Raw genomic sequence first — 14523 nt, forward strand, 5'->3', positions numbered from 1 at the left:
GGTTAAATGACTTATTTGACTGAATACCACATTTCTTCAAGGATTGTCATAAAAATTTTACTTTTTATCCATTTCAATGAATGAAATTCATAGATATTTGCTTAATGGGTAAAATGCTTAGTTGGTAAATCTAAGTTATAATAGAAGACCATAGTATATAAAATAAAGCATCTTTTATGATTTGGATATAGAATTCCCCCAAAGGCTCATATGTTGAAGTCTGGTGGCACTACTTTGGGAGTAGGTGGATTCTTTAGGAGGTCCTAGTTGGAGGAAGTAGGTCACTGGGGGTGTACCTTTGCTGGACATTTTGGGACTCTGGCCCCTTCTTCTCTCTTTCTCTTTGCATCCTGACCTCCATGAGGCAGTTTCCTCTGCCACATGCATACTGCCACGATGTACTATCTTGCCAGTGACCCAAAGACAACAGGCCAAGCAACCATAGATTAAATCCTCTGAAACTGTGAGCCAAAATAAATCTTTTTTCCTTTTAGTTTTTTTAATCAGGTGTTTTCTGACAGTGATGGAAAACTAATACACCATCTAATCTTTTAGTGTAAAAGCTATATAATTCAATAATTGTTAGCTTATATGAAAATATTATGATGGAGTTCTTGCTTTTAAGGAATTTTCTTGGAAATAAAAGAAACATAAAGAAAGACATGCAAGCATTAATTAAATATATGCCATGTGTAAGTTATTGGATTGGAGGAGAAGAAGTAGTAAATATCAAATTTTAAAATGATACAGTGGACAAAAAGCTTATAGTCTAGTTGGTGATAGATGAAGGACTAAGAAAACTAGATTGACCAGTTTACATGCTCAACTTATTTAACTCTTCCAATTTTATCAAATAAGTGCAACTGTATACATTGTACACATGATGAGATTAAGGGTGAGCAAGATGAAAGAGCTTAACTAAAATTGCACAAGTAATAAGTGGTAGAATCAGAATTTCATCACAGTTCTGTCTAAATCTAAACCCTATATTTTTTCCATTATATTCAATACATGAATAGAAGATAATATGAAAACAAAAAATTGGTATTATGCAGAACAAAATATTATGAGTATCATAAAAATGTATAAATAAAATGTTATATTGTGAGGATTCAGGTGAAGGTGTGATGTGAAAAGCATAGTGGGTATGTTTTAGGCAATGTTAATTTTACACACATCTCTTGTACACTATAAAATTCAGGACCCATGTACTATGCTCTAGATTTTAATATTGGAATATTTTATTTTGAACTAATTAAAAGTGTCTTAGTAAAGGATGGCTTTTTATTTGGTATTGAGCATCATTAAAAGCAAAGGAATATAGTTTGAAGAAGAGTGAATAACAGACCTTTTTCATAAAAATATATCAAGAAAACAAGTTTTCTCATGTTGAAGGCTATTTGCTGTGATGAGGGCAGGAAAATGCTAGATGTAGAAAAGAATCAGCAGAGAATACCTAGAAATCATCCTTTCAAATTAAATATTTTCTGGAAATAATGAGGCCATGAAAAGATAAATGGCTATCTTGTCTAAGTAACATAAGAAATAACACATCCCTACATTTACCCTGAGCAAAGAAGAAAATCAGGGGTGGCACAGAAACTTTGCAAGTTAGTGATAGAGACTTCAATATGGCAAAGTAATGCACAAGTGGCTTATTATTTAAAAAAAGTATAAATTTAACAGGGGTGAGGTGGAATCTTTTATGAACCTAACAAGGATCAAAGATATTGATTGACTGTTTAACATTCTTAAATGGTTGGCTGATCTCTGTGTACTGCATACTTGAAACCATAGCCCTGTTCTTTCTGACACATCACTTAATCAATATAATTTATAGGACAAGAGCAGATCCAGCAGCTGCTGTAGTTGGAGATGAGAACATTTCAGATAGAAATCCTTATGTACGGGTGACTTTTTAAATTTGGTCTCAAATTTGAGTTGGTTTCAAGCTTGCAAATTTCATTAAGCAAAATAAAGAAAAAAATCAAGTCTTTCATTTAATTGCAGAGCAATCTGTGTGCCATGCTAAATTCCTCCCTATTCACTTTCTGGACATGTGTTTCTCACATGCATTTTATTTTCTTTCACAAATATATATATGTATATAAAGATTATTTTCATATCAACATCCCCTTCCTCCAGCAATATTTTCATTGTTAGAGAGAACTCTGTGTTGTTTGTCATCACATATTGCAGAAAACAATTACATCAGGAAATGTGGATTTCCAGGATTTCATTAGAGAAGCAATAAGTTAATTCATTTGCTTTTAAAAGAAGTATTTTGCAGTGGTTTGGGCGGTGGGGTTGGGGCTGGGGCTGCACCAGGTCAGGCAAGATGGCGGTCATGAAGGCCGAGGCGGCGCTGATGACTCTAGAGTCGCTGCCCACTGCTCCCCTGCTTCCCATCTTATCCTTTTTGGACTATCAGGACCTAATCAAGTAATGGGACAGTGTGCATGGCAGGGGTGGGAGCACGGTAGAGGAGGTGGTCAGGCAGGAGTGAAGGAAGCCGGGGCCTCTGACTGGACCCTGGCCCCCCACGGCACCCAAAGATGATGCCAGGGCCGTCCTTATCCTGCAGAACCACCCCTGGGCAGGGGACACTGGGACTGGGTGGACTCCACCCAGAGATCCTCTTTCTGTTCAGGGTCCAGGCCCTAGGGGATGAGAGTCATCTCTCCCAGGCCTAGGTGAAGCCCAGTTGCTAGGGAGGGAGGTTAGTGGCCCCTGTGGTGAGCCCTGGACACTGTGGATAAGCCCCTGTCCCTGTTGACGCTCATATCTGTTGCGCCCCGGCCCTGCAGAGTCCAGCACCGGCGTGGGCAGGCTAACTATGAATCTGGTTATTGCCAGTTGTTGCTATGTTAATTGAAGACTTAGCCATCTATTAAGTCATGACCCATTATGGAGAAGACATTGCAAAAAATACTGGCTGATATCTAAGGAAGAGAAAACACGAAAGAATCGGTGTTGGAAATCTCTCTTCATAGACACTTACCCTGACGTAGGAAGATACATTGACCATTATGCTGCTATTAAAAAGGCCTGGGATGACCTCAAGAAGTATTTGGAGCCCAGGTGTCCTCGGATGGTTTTATCTCTGAAAGAGGGTACTCATGAGGAAGACCTTGATGCTGTGGAGGCTCAGATTGGTTGCAAACTTCCCAATGACTACCGGTGTTCATATCAAATCCACAACAGGCAGAAGTTAGTGGTTCCTGGGTTGCTGGGAAGTATGGCACTGCCAAATCACTATCACTCTGAAGATTTATTAGATGTTGATACAGCTGCTGGGGGATTCCAGCAGAGACAGGGACTGAAATACTGTCTCCCTTTAATTTTCTGCACACATACTGGTTTGAGTCAGTACATAGCAGTCGAAGCTGCAGAGGGCCGAAACAAAAATTAAGTTTTCTACCAATGTCCAGACCAGATGGCTCGGAATCCAGCTGCTATCGACATGTTTATCATAGGTGCTACTTTTACTGACTGGTTTACCGCTTATGTCAACAATGTTGTATCAGGTGGCTTCTCCATCATCAGAGACCAAATTTTCAGGTGTGTCCATGATCCAGAGTATGTAGCATCCCCTGGGGATATTACAGTTTTGGTTTCCACATCATTTCTGCCAGAACTCAGCTCTGTACACCCATCCCAGTATTTCTTCACATACCAAATAAAAATTGAAATGTCAAAGGATGTGCTTCCTGAGAAGGCTTGTCAGTTGGGCAGTTGCTACTGAAGAATAAAAAAATGCTAAAGGAGATGTGGAAGAAGTCCAAGGGCCTGGAGTAGTTGGTGAATTTCCAATAATCAGACCAGGTTGAGTATATGAATACACAAGCTATACCACATTCTTCACAAAATCAGGCTATATGGAAGGATTTTATACCTTCCATTTCCTGTACTTTAAAGACAAGATCTTTAACGTTGCCATTCCCCGATTCCACATGGCATGTCCAACATTCAGGGTGTCTATAGCCCGATTGGAAATGGGTCCTGATGGCAAACACAACAAGGAGATTGGACTTTGAGCACATGATAAAAGCGAGAGCACACAAGGGAGGGGTGAGGATAGGTAAAACACCTAAAAAATTAGCTAGCATTTGTTGCCCTTAATGCAGAGAAACTAAAGCAGATACCTTAAAAGCAACTGAGGCCAATAGGAAAAGGGGACTAGGAACTAGAGAAAAGGTTAGATCAAAAAGATTAACCTAGAAGGTAACACACACACACAGGAAATTAATGTGAGTCAACTCCCTGTATAGCTATCCTTATCTCAACCAGCAAAAACACTTGTTCCTTCCTATTATTGCTTATACTCTCTCTACAACAAAATTAGAGATAAGGGCAAAATAGTTTCTGATGGGTATTGAGGGGGTGGGGGGGAGAGGGAGGGGGTGGAGTGGGTGGTAAGGGAAGGGGTGGGGGCAGGAGGGGGAAATGACCCAAGCCTTATATGCACATATGAATAATAAAACAATAATAATTAAAAAAGAAACAGAATTGAAAAGAAAAAAAAAAAGAAAATGGGTCCTGATGAATATGAAGAGATGGAAAAGGAGGAGGAGGAGGAGGAGAAAGACCACAATGATGATTCAGCAGATATGGACGAATCAGATGAAGATGAAGAGGAGGAGAGATGGAGGAGGGCCTTTGATGTTCCCATTCACAGAAGCCTCTGCTCACACCTGTTTTAGGGCTTCTGCTGATGGAAGCACTGGGATGACTCTAGTCTGTTAAATAGATTTCTCAATAATGTCAATAATTGTGCTTGGCATCTAGCAGGAAAATAGCATGAAATATTGTCCCAGCCCTGGGCACTACATGATGCTACTTTAGGAGCTGGATTGGTTTGGTTTGCTTTGTGGTTTTGAGGTAGAGGAAACGGGAATCTTTTTTTCTCTTCCAGGTGTCAATGCAAGAACAGTTCTCTAGCTAAGGAACAGACATTTCTTTGTTTAAAAATATTTTCTACTTAGAAAAATACAGAAATGGAGAAGGGATTGTTTAGAATAGGGATTTAAAATGCAGTGGAAATACCTACACAAGGATAGAAAGAAACTGAGTAAGACTTCTCACAGTTGTGTTATTTAAAAAATGAGCAACATTTGTAATTCAGCTAATCCATTTAGCGATCTTGATATTTTGTACTCACAGGAAACTGATTTCACTAACTTAGAGTGCCAATGATTTGTCCTTTCTTAGACAATCTATCCTTGAATTTAGTCTTTAGCACAAAGACCTTGAATTGAAAGTTTTCCTAATTGAATTTAATTTTAAAGTCTTCAACACGATGACTGAATGTAAAAGTCCTCACACTATGACTTTTATCAGATTATTTACTGATGCATCATTTTAAAATGTATGTAGTGTGTAAAAGTATGTAGTGTGTTTATTAACAAAAGTTTCCTCATAACGTCTCATATAGTCTAAATTTATAAATACTCTTTCTGTTTTGTTTCTCCTTTATACACTCAACTGTCTAACATTGTGATAAACATGGACTTTTTTGGTAATTATATAATGGAGAGTTTGGAATGAAATCCTTCAAGTGTCAAAACTCACATTTTAAAAACAAAAATGGGTTTCAAATCTAAAAAAAATTTTAAAAAATAAAAGAAGTATTTTGGCATATAGAATAATGATATTTGATGCCAATAATAATTTTCCTATGCTGGTCTCTCTATTAAAAGAATATGTTGCATTGATAAATTGCATGGACTATCAATTTTTGTAAGAATTATTAGGAAGGAACCATTGTTTAGTATCTGATTATTATATAATAATTCATCATTTGGCAAATGATTTTGATCATATTTTGTAAATTTGCTAATGGTCACTATTTTTATTGGAAAAATACTCTAATAAGGTTGTAGTTATTTGAATATGTATATAATACTAAAATAAAATAATACTTTTCATTATTGTGCATTTTGCAATCATATGTATTTTCTACATAGCTGCAATTATACAAAATGCATTATAGCATATTTACCTCTTCACTGTTAATATTGTATCATGAATATGTTTCTACAGTTCCAAAAATTATTATAATTTTAATTCATGTTTTTAATTCATGGTGCTTATACACCACAATTTATTAAGCTGTTTTTCTAAATTTATTCATGTAGACTGCATCATAACTTTTACTGATATAAATAATGTTAAAGAGGATTTTGATGCTTTTTTATGCTTTTGTGAATTATTTCTCCTTTTAAAGAAGAAACAGTGGTACCTTTGGAAGTTTTTCACTTGTAGGAACTGATGTTTAAATACATTGGGAAACTATGAAACATTGAATTGGAAATAGCAGGCAATAGCACTTGAAAGTTTTAATTTTATGAAATGTAAATGTGTCTCACTTTCCCCTTTTATCAGCATCCTTTTGCCCTTCCTTGGAAACATCTGAAGTTACAGCTATACTATCATACATGAACACTTTCTATTTGAAATATTTAAAATCTATTTTTTTCAAAGTAGAGTTCATGTTACGAGTAAACATAGTTCAAGGTTTAGACATCTATGACTATGCTATTGACACAGCTATTAATCTGGATCAGTTTAACGCTCCCTTTCCCCACTGCCCCCGATGGAAAGTGATCAGTAGAGCTAATGCCTCTTCATTTCCTTTGTTCTGTAACAAGTGAACTTCACCTTTTTTGGTTGCCTCCTCTCTGTGTCCCCAAGTCTTCTTCTTGTAGTCAGTATTCACATTCAAGTGTAGATTCCTCAAATAAATGCACTGCCATCGTAAGGATCTTCACTCATTCTATTAAACAGGTAATTCTCGTGGGAGACGTCATCACTTACCATGAGGAGCATTGTTTTCTTTTTTCTTGTTCTCATTTACTTTACAAACTCATCCAGCTTTTGTGTCAGCCACACATGATTCAAACTTTCTTCCTTTTGGTATTTCATTGTTTGCTTGTTGAGTGCCTCCTGATTGATTCTACCTGGTAGATTCCATGGCATCAGAGGACAGTCTAGTCCCTAAACATTCCCTTTAGCACCTTGAACCATTTTGTGTTCCCTTTTTAATGTGGTGTTCCAAAATCAGTAATTGCTAGTGTATCACTGTTGGACCTGCATTTTCTTTGCCTTGAACAATTGCTATCCCTTAAGGTCTTCTGGGATATCAAAAATGATTCATATGACAGTGCATTACTACAATTTAGTTTCTGTGAGCTCCTTCTGTTCACTAAAAAGACTTCTCTTCCAATGTACACAGCATGCTGAGTACTCTTGGAAAGCTTCAGGTTCAGGTCATATATCTTCTGGCCCAGTTCAGAGTTGCACAGCAAATCTATCTTTATAAAGAAGCTGTTAGATGCTTGTGGTCTTTCTCTTTCATTTTTAGTAGCATTTCCCTTAGGACTTAGGAAACTTCATAAGAAGAGTGGTATCCCAAGAAATTTATACTGATTTATTCCTGTGGCATTTTTCTTGAGCAAATTCTTGTTGCCATAGGATACAGAAAGGCTATAGATGACCCTGATATGGCCTAGAGGGAGACTGTGCCTAGCTTGGCAGCTTCCCAGCAGTACTTAGAGCCCTGTGAGGAGGCCCCATGAACTGTAGGTATGTACTCACATGGCCACCTAGCATGACACCTTCTCACTGACACCTACTTGCCACCTGAGTTAGGGCCAGAACTATGGGGCAGGATGTGAATGAAATGCACATAGGATGTGAAGAAAGTGAGATCAAGGTGAAAGAATTATTTCTTGAGAATGAAGTCCTAAGTGCAGAAAATATAAGTAAATTTTTAACACAATTTGGCATCTTCCACAAGGATTTTACAAATTAAATTATCCAACAGAAATAAATTGCTACATCACCTTTTCTTCTCGTCAAAATCCAGCAATGCTGCTTTTGTGTGTTGTTCCTTTCCTTCAATTTTTGTAGTTTACTCAGTATAAATTTACTGAGCTTCATTTACATGTCAGGCACTGTGCTAGGTGCTGGGGATGGAAATGTGACTGTATGTCTGCCCCGGAATAAATTATGGTGTACAAAATAGTTGTGAAAACAGATTTACAAAAGACACTGCTGTGAAAGTACAAAGAAAGTATTATGTAATCCCTAATCCCTAGATATAGTATTAACCTCACTTGTTGGGGATAGCAAAGAATTCATACCAATGAGTGACCATTTGATTCGGGTCTTAAAGGCAGAATGACATCAACAAAGAAGCAGAAGTGCATCATTGCTAGAAAACATACCAAACCAAAAGCATACACTTACAAGAACTTTTATACCTGGATTATACAGGCATACAGGAAAGTAGCAGTTGATTATTGAGACTAGTGATACTCTGAATATAGACTGTGAAAGTCTGTGATAAATAAATTCATTTCATTCTGTAGGAAATGTATGGATCACAAAAATTTTAATGAAGGATATAAATTTTATTATATGATGAGAAAAATGCAATATTTTCAATTTAAAGGATGAATAGGAAACTGGGTATGGTGGTTCACACCTGTAATCCCAGCTTCTCTGGAGGTGGAGATTGGAAGGATTCTGGTTTGAGGTCATCCCAGGCAAAAGGTTAGTGAGACCCCATCTCAACCAACAAGCAGGCTTGGAGGTTCACATTTGTAATTCTGCTTATACTCTAGGCCATAAGTAGGAGAATTGCAGTCCATGGCAGGCTCTGGGCAAAAATGTCAGACACTATCTGAAAAATAACTAAAGCAAAAAAGGGCTGAGGTTATGGAAAACACACCTAGCAAGTGCAATAGCTTAAGTTCAAACATCAGTACCTCTGAAAAATACAACAAAAAAAGGATGAACTAGTCTGGGAAAAAATTGGTTTAAGGAAGATGATGAATGGCCCAAAATAAGTCAATAAGAAAAATTCAGAGAAGACATATTATTAGAGATATTATTTATGTAGAATAAAGAAATTTTGCAATTAATTGAGAGTAGAAGCAAATATTACTCTAGTCTCTGACTGGGGAGCCTGAGAATAGTAATGCCATTAGCTGCAACCAACAATAGAGTAGGCAGACTTGATTCCAAATTTAGTGAAGTAGCTCATAGCTACTGTTATGGAAAGCTAGAAGACCAGATACAATACAAGATTATCTGTTTAAAAAGCATCTGAAAGCTGCTGAGACAACTTGAGAAGAGAAAGGAATCTTAAGCAATAAACAAGCATTCTGTAAGTCACTTTTTCCTGAGGGCATCTTTCAAATCTTGCTCTAAAGAAAGAAGCTGAGAATTTGCACTGAGGGCTATAGCTAAGCCACAGAGAAGCTAAACAAATTTTCAGGCAATCTCACAGGACAAGAAAGAGAAAAATTAGACTTTAGAGGTGCCAATTCAGCCAGAACTCGAGGTCCAGAACCCTGAGTGAAGGTTAAAAACAGACATGAGCCTGGCACACTACGATTTCCACTTTAAGTATTCATTGACCTTGCCAGGTCAGAGGCTCAGAAACTAAACTTAAATCCTTTGAAAAGCAGAATGTAATTTATTGTCATTCCTAGAGAACTGAAGTGACCAGAATTATAGTTCAAGACTTGTCAACAGGGAAGGACCCTAGTTAACAGTCCTTGATTTCAATAAGGACTCCTGGAGGGCTATTTCCTAGAAATGGAAGTGAAACAGCATTTATATGAACCTTATAAAAACTGCAACACAATTTCAAGCCAACTCAGTTCTTAATTTGATTACCTCTACTTTATCTACCTATCAGTATATAATGTGAATTTTCAGTGGAAAATATAAAAGTAGCCAAAGCTTGTATAATTTTTATTCACAATATTTGGCATTCAACCAAAAAATTACTACATATACAAAGAAACTGAATGAAGAGAACAGACAATAGATATAGATTCATGAATATCCCCATTTTTGGAATCTGGTCAGATATAAGCATGAAAATAATGGTGTTTAATATCTTTAAGAATATAGAGGACAAGATGGATTTTTATCAGAAAGCAAGAATCCACAGAAAGAATAAAATGATGACTCTCAACCTGAAAATGTAATAATTAAAAAAATTTAATAGTATGTTGGATTATATAGCATACATTATTATAAAAATAGAAGACAGAGTCACATGAAATATACAGGCTGAAAGATAAAGCAGAAAACATGAAAATAGGAGATGTATGGGACCTGATGAAAATGTGTAATATACTTGCAATTGGAGTCCTGAAAGGAAAAGAAACAGTAAGTCAGAAGTGATATTTGAAGAAATAATGGCAGAAAAATTTCTGAAACCAATTGAAGACATCAAGATGATGATTTAAGAAGGTTTGCACATCCCAGGCAAACAGAAAGAAAACCACATTTAGATGTGTATATCATAGTTAAACTGCTGAAACTAAAAGAAAAAAAATAAAATATCCAGGAAAAAAATCTTTAAATGAAAAACCATAATACTGACAAATAACTTAAAAGAAATAATAGAAACCAGAATACAGTAAAATGACTTTGTTAAAGTATTAAAAGAAAACAATAGCTAAATGTCAAATCATTATCAAATGACTCTGATAAAAAGAAACAGCAAAAATAGTCCCTTAGGTAAAATAAAAATTGCCCCAGATAATAATAGGGATTTTTTTATAGCCAGGCATGGTAGTGCATGTCTGTAATCCTAGCACTTAGTAAGCTGAGGCAGGAGGAGGATTACAAGTTTGAGCCCAGCCTGAGCTACATAGTGAGACCCTGTCTCAAAAAACTAAGAGCTGCATGAGAGAAATCTTTGAATAGAAGGTTGAGAAGATGACCATATTCAATAGGCTTGTGTCTTCTCCTGCCCCACTGTGACTAGTGCGTCTGGCTGAGCCGCCAGCATGCAGCAGATCATGAAGGCCCAGGTGCTTCAAGGTAACTCTATAATGGGTGCATGCATGACAAAAAGTACCTGGAGATCAGTTTCCACAAAGTTGTGGAGACTGTGGCAGACAGCTTAGAAGAAACAAAATGACAAGGGTGTTCAGGTAGGGCTGGTCTCTTCTGGCTCCTCCACTGAGGATGTCCTGACCTACTCTACCACACAAGCAAGCTGCTGCTTGGCATTGGTGAGATCAAGTACAGTGGGGGAACTTCTGAGGAGACCCCCCTCCCCAGGGTGATGACCTGACTGTGCATCTTGTATGTAAGAAATACATTAGGAGTTTCTAATTAGAAACTTTGTGTCCTGTGCATCGTGTCCTTGTGGCTCCCACAGCAGCCTTGAGTGGCCCACCTGGCTCTCTCTGCTGATGTCTGGTGGCTTTTCTCTCTCCTGTCCTTGTGTGTAAGGAAGAAAAAAGGGATCAAGCCCCTCCCTTCCCCACCCTAATTGGAAAACACAGTTGTATGTTGTTTATTATGGGTTTTTTTTTTGTTTATTTTTTCTGACAATAAAGTGTGCACAATAAAGAAGTTTTATACAGAAGTACATATTTAAAAAGAAAAAAAAACACTAAAAGCTGGGGATATAGCTCAGTAGTAGAGCTGATGACTAGAGTGTATAAAGCCCTTGGATTCATCCCCATATTTTAAAGAAATTAAAAAAAAAAGAAGAGTGGCAAAACATTAATAGGCAAGTAAATCTAAATGAATATTAATTATACAAAACAACAATAATAGTATCTTTGAAAAAATAAAAATAATTCTGCAGGCTGGCAGGGAACTGAAACCCATTACTCAGTGATATGTAATGAGATATCAAATGTGCTTAGGATGGTTATTTGGAACCTAGTAAGGAGGTCAACTTTCAGTTAGGCCACTGGAGGTTCTTCCAGTTTCCCTAATATTGATGCAGCAAATATATTCTACCCTTATTTTAGACCATATGCTAGAATTGATTCCTTGATGACATTATATACATTTAAACTTTGGTGATGACTATGACTTTTAGAGACTAAGGTAAGTGCCTCCTTCAGAGAATAAGAAACCACTTGACAAGGTGACTGAGGGACATATGGTGAGGAGGTTATCAAAAATTTCAACTTTATGGTTAATAAAGGTGATGGAGGGCCATACGTGGCATTGGTGTAAGAGGTGTTTGTCTTTGAGGGCTATAAATTGAGATTAAACAATGTCAGTTGCAATAATGATATCAGTGGAAGGGGGCAATTGCTGCTTTTTAACTTAAAACGAACATTTTGAGGAGCCCACTGTGCTCCTCAACTGAATTGGCTGCTGGGGCCTCTATGGAACTTCCATTGAGTGCTTTCTTCAGGAGTGTAGCATTATATACTCTGAGAAATTAGAATGCCTTGTTCACCATCAGTAATGCCTGGAATTCAGTAGGGAATAAGGCTGTCCTTGTGATGTCTTGTATTGTGGCCTTAGTATTTGCAGAGACATCTGTTACCTTGACTGATATATTTGAATATCTGTAAGGGAAGAAAATTCTAGAGTTCTTTAGTACAAAGAGGATATATGTACTTCCTAAGGCTGTTGTAACAAAGTACTACAAACTAGATGGCTTAAAACAACATAAATTTATTCTCACAGTTCTGGAGACTAGAAATCTGAAGTCAAAGTTTTGGCTAGGCTATGTTCTCTTTGAAGCTTCCATGGGAGGACCCTTCCTGACTCTGTCTTGACTGGTGGGAGCAGACTCCAATCTCAGCCCCTAACTTCATGTGCTGTTCTCCCTACATTCCTGTGTCTTCACATGGCTGCCTTCTTGTACAGTCATATTGGATTAGAAGCCAACCCTTTTCCACTATGACTTCATCCTACTTAATTATGTCTGCAGCAATCCTATTTCCAAGCAATGTCATATTCTGAGGTACTAGAGTTTAAGATATCACTGTAACCTTTTGTGGGGATATAATTCAATCCATTGCACAAATGTTAGGCAATGAGCAGGGTTTGTAAAAATGTACAGGTGAATCTAATAGTTAGCTAGGGCATTCAGTAATGAGATGTCTGCCTGAAGTTCATTCACATGTGCTAATTCCTGGATTCTACCCTTTGTTCAGGATGTCCTGGTTGAAAAATGAGAATCAGCAACTCTTTACCAAGCTCCATCATGAGTAGTAGTGGCCATGCCTTCTGTGGAGTATGTGAACTCCCATTGATCCTCATTCAGTTGGTCCCAAGAGGTTGCTCAGGTAGCCAAGGATTATGAAAAGAGAGATGACTTCCTCCAACATCATGGCAAAGGGCTGAAGACTGGGGAAGGCATACCATGCTGCAGGTAGTTAGGGAGAGGGCATAGGTGTGGATCTGTCTTGTAGCAGGGTGACCTTGACAGCGTTAGCAGGTACCTGCTTTCATGACCCAAGGTATAATGGAAACCTCAATACAGAGGGTCATAGGCTCAGAGTCTATGAAAATTTCTATTTCCAGGAGGGTCAAGTATGTGGCACATAATTTCTGCTTTGATGGTGCATAGTACAGGGCTGAGGAGAGCAGTTTCTCATGTTGGAAGCCCAGGGGCAACACATAAAGCATGAGAACCAGTTGCTAAAGCACTGCAAGGAAGTAGTCTCTGAGGGCTCTAATGGCAGTACCTATTACATTGCAATTTGGACAGATTCTTGAAAGCCTTTTCTTAGAGAAAGCACCATTCAAGGTGGGCTGATTTACAAGTAACAGCATAAATGGCCCTAAGTAAAATTTACAAATAAGGAGCATATTGCCTCCAGATCCCAAAAATGCCTAAAATATGTTGAGTTTGTATTAACATTGTTGGTACTGAGAGGATCAATAGCTATTTTGATGGTGTCAAGAATGGAGCAGCCCTTGGTTTACTGAATAATTTGTAGCAATTTAATTGATACAGTCAGTAATTCCAATAATAGCTTATACTGTGCTCAGAATGTAAAGATCAGTTAGAGTTAATCAACATGGGTCATAACACATGGGTACATGAATGCAATAGTAGGAATCTTTCTCTATAGCTATCCTTAACTCAACTAGCAAAATCGCTTTGTTTTTCTTATTATGCATATGTCTTTTCTTCAACAAAATAAGTGGTAAAGGCAGAACGGGACCTGCCTGAAACTGAGGGGGGAGGGAGGTAAGGGTGGTGGAGAAATGACCCAAACAATGTATGCACATGTGAGTAAATGAACAACAACAAAAAGAATGGATATGGCTATAAAATTAGGTTGCAGTATTCCACCATGAGGTGCCATTCATCTTTCCAGATCTCTGGACAGAATAAATTGGGGTGCTAAGTGGGGAAACAGTGGAGATAATCACCCTTTCACTAATTAAGTCTTATAGAATATGTTTCAATCCTTGAAAGGCCTCTTTTAATTGACTTTGAACAATATTTTAACTGGGTGAAAGATGTCAAGCCAATTTGTAAGTGCCAAAGAGTTAATTTAATTTTAATGTATTTCTCACTAAGTCAGAGCATTCATGCCCACTACAGGATTATTTTAGGGCTGTGGATGCTGTGAACATGGAATTTAAGCAAGTCAATATTTCTAATGAATTAATATGGAATATATACCTAGGTATCTTCTATTTTGAATTTAGTAACACTTCTAAGGTATAAGTGGTACCATGTTTAATTTTAATAGAATCCCCAGGCATAGCACAATATGATTC

The 14523-nt window shown here is 37.4% G+C and overlaps 1 pseudogene; it reads left to right on the forward strand.

Annotated features, from left to right (window-relative positions):
- Positions 1-2338: 2338 nt before the first annotated feature.
- Positions 2339-5019, forward strand: LOC141419398 (F-box only protein 3-like; annotated as a pseudogene).
- The last annotated feature ends 9504 nt before the right edge of the window (positions 5020-14523 follow it).

Source organism: Castor canadensis, chromosome X (genome assembly GCF_047511655.1).
Source record: "Castor canadensis chromosome X, mCasCan1.hap1v2, whole genome shotgun sequence".
Lineage (NCBI taxonomy): Eukaryota > Metazoa > Chordata > Mammalia > Rodentia > Castoridae > Castor > Castor canadensis.